Here is a 6,541-nt window from a genome sequence, read left to right on the forward strand (position 1 = left end):
AGGCGCAACGCCGCGATGAGCGCCAGCTCATGCGAGTCCTCTCCCCCTCTCTCCCTTTCCTACGCTCCCCCCTCTCGTGCGCCTGTCGACCGCGTTCCCGCTCGCCCTGTGAGAATTAACGGCCATGCTAGGGAAGACACGCGGCGTAGCGTCCCTCTTCGCGTTCCACGACGCTTTGAATGGATGGATACAGCTTACGGCGCGGGACTTCGCCCCAGCTGAAGAACGTGGCGAGCCAGCTCCTAAAAAAAAAAAATTACACCACCTCCCGCTCAATCGAACCCCCCTCCCCCCCCCCCCCCGCTGCTTGCCATCCACACATGGTTCCCTTTAGCGGGAGATGGTGTAATTTTTCCGTCGCTCGCACACACGTCACGACGCTTTCTCAAATCTCGCTTGTATTCCAACGCGTTTGATTGATTTCCTCGCTCTTGCCGACGAGCAGGTGGGCTGCAGCCGTCCGAAGGTCGAAGGGCATTTTATCTCGTTTCCTCCTGTTCACTTAGGCCGCTTAAAGAGACTCGGTTTTTTCCCTTTTTTTTTTGTTTTGCGTCGCGTTTTCTCCGCACGGGATTTTATTCCGTGCGTTGAGGCAGGCTGCCTTGGCCAGTTCGTTATCTAAAAGCGTATATTGAGGGTACATGCCGTGCCAATCGGCCACATCGCGGGCTTGCCGGCTTTCCTTTTAGTTTCATTTGATTTGATGGAAAAACAACATAAACGAAGTCACGAAGCGAAGTAACGACAGTCTCAATGCAATAGATCGCGTCAGCACTTACACCTCAGACGCAGTGGCATAGCCAGGGAGGGGGGGGCACACCGGGCCCGTGCCCCCCTCCCGAAATGGTTTTCCCCATGGGATACAGAGCACAAAGTGGCACTCGACCCAACTTATCTGCCCAGACCCAATGTCAGATCCGCGATAGACGCGCCAGACCGCGCCGCGCAGCGAAAAGCAGCCGACCGGAACTAGTAGTTGCCAGCAGCAGCCGTCAACACCGCCAAGTTACGCGGAAAGGAAACCACACAACATTGAAGTGAGGGGACGTATGGACTGGGCGGGTCACCTCGACCGCGCTACCCTCTCCTTCGGAATGAACGAGTGAGAGGATAAATATAGCGATCGCTGTATCTCGGTCCTACTTTAGCTTTTCGAAAAATTCTTTCGGCTATATAGACCAGATTTTTCTTCACCTCTAGCGCGAGTGTCAGCCGCGCCGCTACTCTCTACACCGGCGCCGCCTGGTGGTGCAGATGACGGTGGGGGCTGCTGATGGTGGGAGGTGATAGCCGTGCTGCGTCGCGTGTTCGCTTGTGTCAGTGTTTCAGAGCTGTTAGAAAGTAGCGGTCTCAGCTGCTGCTTGCCGCATACTCGTAACGGCAGGCAATGTATAAGCATTCGTCCGGGTGGCACTGCGCCGTCGTTTGGTGTCGGACAACGAGCGAAAAAGGAAGTTGGCTTGTGTTTGTGCAGCGTGTATTCTAGACGTTTTCAAGGCCCTTGATTTCAGTAAGTGAGCTGGTGCTCTTGCTCAGAAGGCCATATTTTCCACCTCTTCAACGGCTGCACCGCACGTGCACGGGTTAAACAGGACCCCTGCTGGATAAAAAAAAACTGAATTACTAGAACGGCAACGACGAATCTTGAAATGAGAAAGATAGTATCCATGCCACCTCACCAGATATTTCCTCAAACTGTGAAGCCAACTAACAAATGTTTCTCAATTTTGCCAGAAAACTCACAGGCGCCACCGCAGCCACAGGTTGGAGGCAATCTCAGTTATTAATACATGAACATTTCAATACGCAGGGGTTTAAGCTTGCTTCCTAATCCAAAACGCAGCCACCTTGGCTATAAATTTCTTCACATAGCACAGGTAAATCTAGATGTAACAAACGATTCACTTTTACAACTTCATGTCCATAGAACATGGGTATTTTGAACTCACAGCCGCGAGGCATGTCTACCTGTGGTTTCATAACAACGAAGTTTTACTGTGACACCAAAAGAAGGCCGAGGTGATAAATCCTGATCGACTGAATAGTGATCGAAAGTGCCCGTGTGACAGGGACCTTGTCAATGCAGGGGCGATCCTTCAATTGCAGCTAAGTATATCCTGACCGATGCATGTCGCGATAGAAAGTCCAGGCGTGTGCGCCGCTTTGTCAGGATCAAACACGCCTGGATGCGTTCAAGCAACTTAATCAATATTGGACTCAAACGTAATCTTCGTCGGTTTTGATCGTGATTCAGAGCACCTGTGCGACGGGACGTTTTTGCACTCTGCTCTTTAAGAACACATAGGTTGGGGCCGGCATGCGCGCTGCGTCTAGCCTACTAGAGGCTTCGGACACTACGCCAGGCCATGCTTTCGCAGTAATCTCGCTTCGAAACCGCACGTAATCTCAGCTACAACGTTCTGCGTTAAAACTGACATAATCGCCTAAATAATTTCCTCCCACTTCACCGTATCTCACCGACTGAGCACTCGCGCATCTGCAAGTACTGTGATGTCCCGGAGACTCTATGCCATATGGTGCGGGGATGCGTACAAAACCCTAGCACCGCTACACTAAAGCCTGTTTCACATGCAGCGATTTTGCTCCAAAGCGGAGCGGCTGCCGTCGCGGAAGCCCAAAAACAGGTTTTAAGGGCGACCAAAGGACGCTGCGATCTTGTTCGCTCCATTTGGAAAAATTCGCTCGCGGCAGCGCGTCTAGAGCGTCTGCCCAAGGTCAACCAATGGGGTAGCAGTGACGTGGGGGGCACGTGACTGTAGGGATGGAGACGAGAGCAGCCGCGCGCGCCGGGAGGAACTCGCTCCGACTCGGTTTCCTAGCAGACGACATTTGCTGTAACGAGCTGGCAGTGTAGAAAACGCTGTTCTTTTCCTTTTGTTGTTCTTTACTGCGCTTCCATCAAAGCAGACAAATCGTTTGCACGTGCCATTTTGTTCTTTTGTATTTTTATCTAATCGTGACCCAACATAGGTCCGGACAGGGGAACCTACGACACTCCGCACTTGTTCGCAGCAGATGTTTCAGTTTTTTTCTTTTTTTTTTTTTTACTACTCTGGTGCAGCACGTTCGAATAGTTTACTGCTTTCTTTTTCTTTTTTTTAGTGGTCACGTACCCCGAAGACGACAAATGCCGCCGCCTCTTTACTGCAGAATGTCAATAGGCAAAAAAAAAAGAAAAAGACGAGCTCCTTCACAAACCCACAATGTCGTTGACTGGGCCGCTTGCATCCGGTTGCCAGCCCATACGGCGCACCAACGCCTTGCGGCATTCGAGAGCAAAAGCCACCGAAAGCCCTGTGAAAGCTTAAAACCCCAAAAACAAATTCTTTCTTTGCTTTTCCATGGCCAAGTGTATGGGCGTGCAACATGACTTGCGTGGTAAAAAAGAAAGCTGGAACAGAAATAACGTGACTACTGAAGTTGTTTAATTGCACTCTGATACACTGCACATTTTCATCATTCAAGGTTTAGGCGCGTGAAAATCGATCACCGAAGTAGAAGGCTCGTGAAACTTGCAACCTAAGCGCACCAAAACAAGCGAGCCCGGAGAAAGGAAACCCGCGGATAACGGGCGCTTCCCACAACCATCACTGCGCATCGCAGAGGCGCGCGCCGCGCAAAGCGGTGCATGTGAAACGAAGCCGCGTCCGAGCGTCCTGCGCCGCTCGATCGCTGCGGGCCCCGCCGCTCGGTCGCTCGCATGTGAAACAGGCTTAACTGAAGAGCAGTGGGAGGTCAAGCTATCGGACCCAGACCTGAAGAATCAGCGAAGCCTGGTTCAACGGGCACGAGAGATGGCGAAGGCCCGCGGCTACCTGGAATAAGGAGGCCGCCCACCTTGGGCGCCCAGTGCGCTTGCTCAGAATAAACGTTTATTCTCTCTCTCCCTCCCGTTGCATTATGCGAGAGAGCACAAACAGCCATCGTGCAGCACAAAGTCGGACGGTATCACGGCACGAAAATATCGGTCGCTGCTGCCTTTCACAAAGAAAAAGAATTCAGCTTACTAGGTTTCATCTGTCCATTAGCATACGCAAATGCGTAACTTTAAAACGTTTCTTGATATGATACAGTTCTAAAAAAAATCACAGCATATCCACGTGGTGAATGATGTGAGTGGGGCGAAGCGAACTCGCGCTGCAGCACGGCGATAGCATTGGCGCGAGCGCGGTCCTTCTTGATGGAAGATATTGTGACTAGATTGTTTGAGAACCACAATCTGTTGCACACACCGCAACTATGGCCGAAACTGTAATCAAGGAAGTCCCGCTGGAAGCGCGCGTCGGCGGCTTCGGGCAGAGCCCGCCTGATGCGTTTGCAGCCACTTCACGTGCTCGCACAGCCTCGGGCTCTGCCTGCCGTACGGCGCTTCCTCGCCGCTTCACGGTCCTTCACATTTTGAAGATCCGATTCGCGCCGCAGCCGTGCAGCTTCGGCCTCGCGGGCTCGAACGGCGGGGTCTTCTCGCCGCAGCCCTGCAGCTTGTCGAGCAGCTTCGGGCTCGCGGGGTCTTCTCGCCGCAGCCGTGCAGCTTGTCGAGCAGCTTCGGCTTCGCGGGCTCGAACGGCGGAATCTGCTTCGCGCGTCGACGTGCAGCTTCGGCCTCGCGGGCTCTCACCTCAGGATTCTGTCTGCGAGCGCGCGCTGCCGCCGCCTTCCGTGCCCTCCGTTCCGCAGCCTTGTCTTCCATCTGGCGATTCCGAGCTAAAGAGAAAGCGTGCCAAGAGGGAGCCTCATGGCGCGTTACTTCTGAAATGTTGTCTTCGGTGTCGTTGAAACACAGACGTAGTAAGAAGAAAGAACGCCACACAGGCGAACACGCAACGAGAGTGTCGCTCGTCAACGTCGTCTCTTCTTCTACTGCATACCAGAACGCGCGCAGTAAAGAAGAAGGAATGCCACACAGGCGAACACGCACGAGAGTCTCACTCGTCAACGTCGTCTCTACTGCATACCAGAACGCGCGCTTCTCACGAGCTAGATGGCTACTACAACGCTACAAACAAAAGGAGGACGGACAGACCAACGGCATTAAAAGGATGGACGACTGCACGGTGCTGCAACTATTCAAACCTTCGTGGCGATGTTGCTGAACGTTCTCGCGATGTTTGACAAGCTCCCTGGCACAATTCCACTGTTCGAAAATGTAGTCGCATGAAAGAAATGCACGTCCTGACATTCAGAGAAGACTGAGTGGCTGCGGCGCTTGAAACTGCCATCGCCCGCTACTGAGAACCACATCACGGTGCACCGTGTTGTGCGCCAACGCGTTTCAGCAGCCCCCAAGCAAATGCTCGCACCGCAGCGCCTTGGTCGGCCAAACATGGCGGCCCCCTATGAGCGCTGGAAATTCTGGTCTATATTCCTGGGAAGGGTCCGATTCATTCCAGGGTATTTTTCACGCCAAGAGCGAGGGGTGGTTCATGACCCCTTTAACTTGATGTAATATTCAGTAGTCCTCCATGCGAATTCTCGTCGTACCTCAAAGATACAAACATTTGTTTGTTAGATATCAGTGACTTCCAGATACCACATAATTTCCTGCTCGCTACTTATTCAGATGTGATTTCACTGTATACAAATATACCCCATGGCTATGGCATTCAGGCGGTTGTTCTTCTGTACGAAGGATCGTCTGATGAAAACCCGTTGGATGTGACACATTAGTTACTTTATTAAAATTAACCTTATAGCTTAATAATTTTCAATTTATTGGCTCGTATATCTTCAAGTGGAACACATATGACACTCGCATTGGACGTAATTACGCTAGTCTCATCATGTCGGTTCTGTAAGAACGACTTCAATAAAAATCACGCAATAAAGATATGAGCAATTTGTAGATGTAATCTTTTTTATCTGGCCCCTGGTGAAAATGAATTTATTAGGACTGTGCGAATATTCGATAATTTCGAATAATGAATCGAATAGCGGTCTATTCGATTTGGTACTTCAATAGAATAATGCATATTGAAAATACGGAATATTACTCGAGTATTTTGCGAATTTAGCAGCAACGAAAAATTCTCGAAAAAACTAGATGTTAGAAGAGTGAGGGGTAACTTTTGTCTTCATCATCGAATTACCCCGATTCACGAAGCTCGTACTTACAGGAATATCGACGCCATATTGATCACAGAATGAAGGCTCAAAATTCTAGCGCCGCCGAGGCGTCAGTGTCATCAATCCACTATCTTCACCATGGCATTCATGCATAGGTCGGCAAAAAATTGGAGCTCACTCAGATTCACTCAAGAAATATATTTTGCTCTGATGGCTCACTCGGACTCAGACTCATCAAAATTTTCCTCAACAGGACTCACTCGGACTCAGGCTCACTAAACGTTTTCTCAATCGGAGTCACTCAGACTTGCAACATATTAGTCAGCCGGACTCACTCAGAGTCAGACTCATGGCTCACTTGAGCCTGAGTGAATCGACTCATGAGTCCATTGGCGTGAATTAGCTTTTTCGATCATGGTGTCAATCCTCTTTAACGCCAATGCCGCACATAATCGGT

This window comes from Rhipicephalus sanguineus, unplaced genomic scaffold (genome assembly GCF_013339695.2).
Source record: "Rhipicephalus sanguineus isolate Rsan-2018 unplaced genomic scaffold, BIME_Rsan_1.4 Seq261, whole genome shotgun sequence".
In the NCBI taxonomy this organism is placed as follows: Eukaryota; Metazoa; Arthropoda; class Arachnida; order Ixodida; family Ixodidae; genus Rhipicephalus; species Rhipicephalus sanguineus.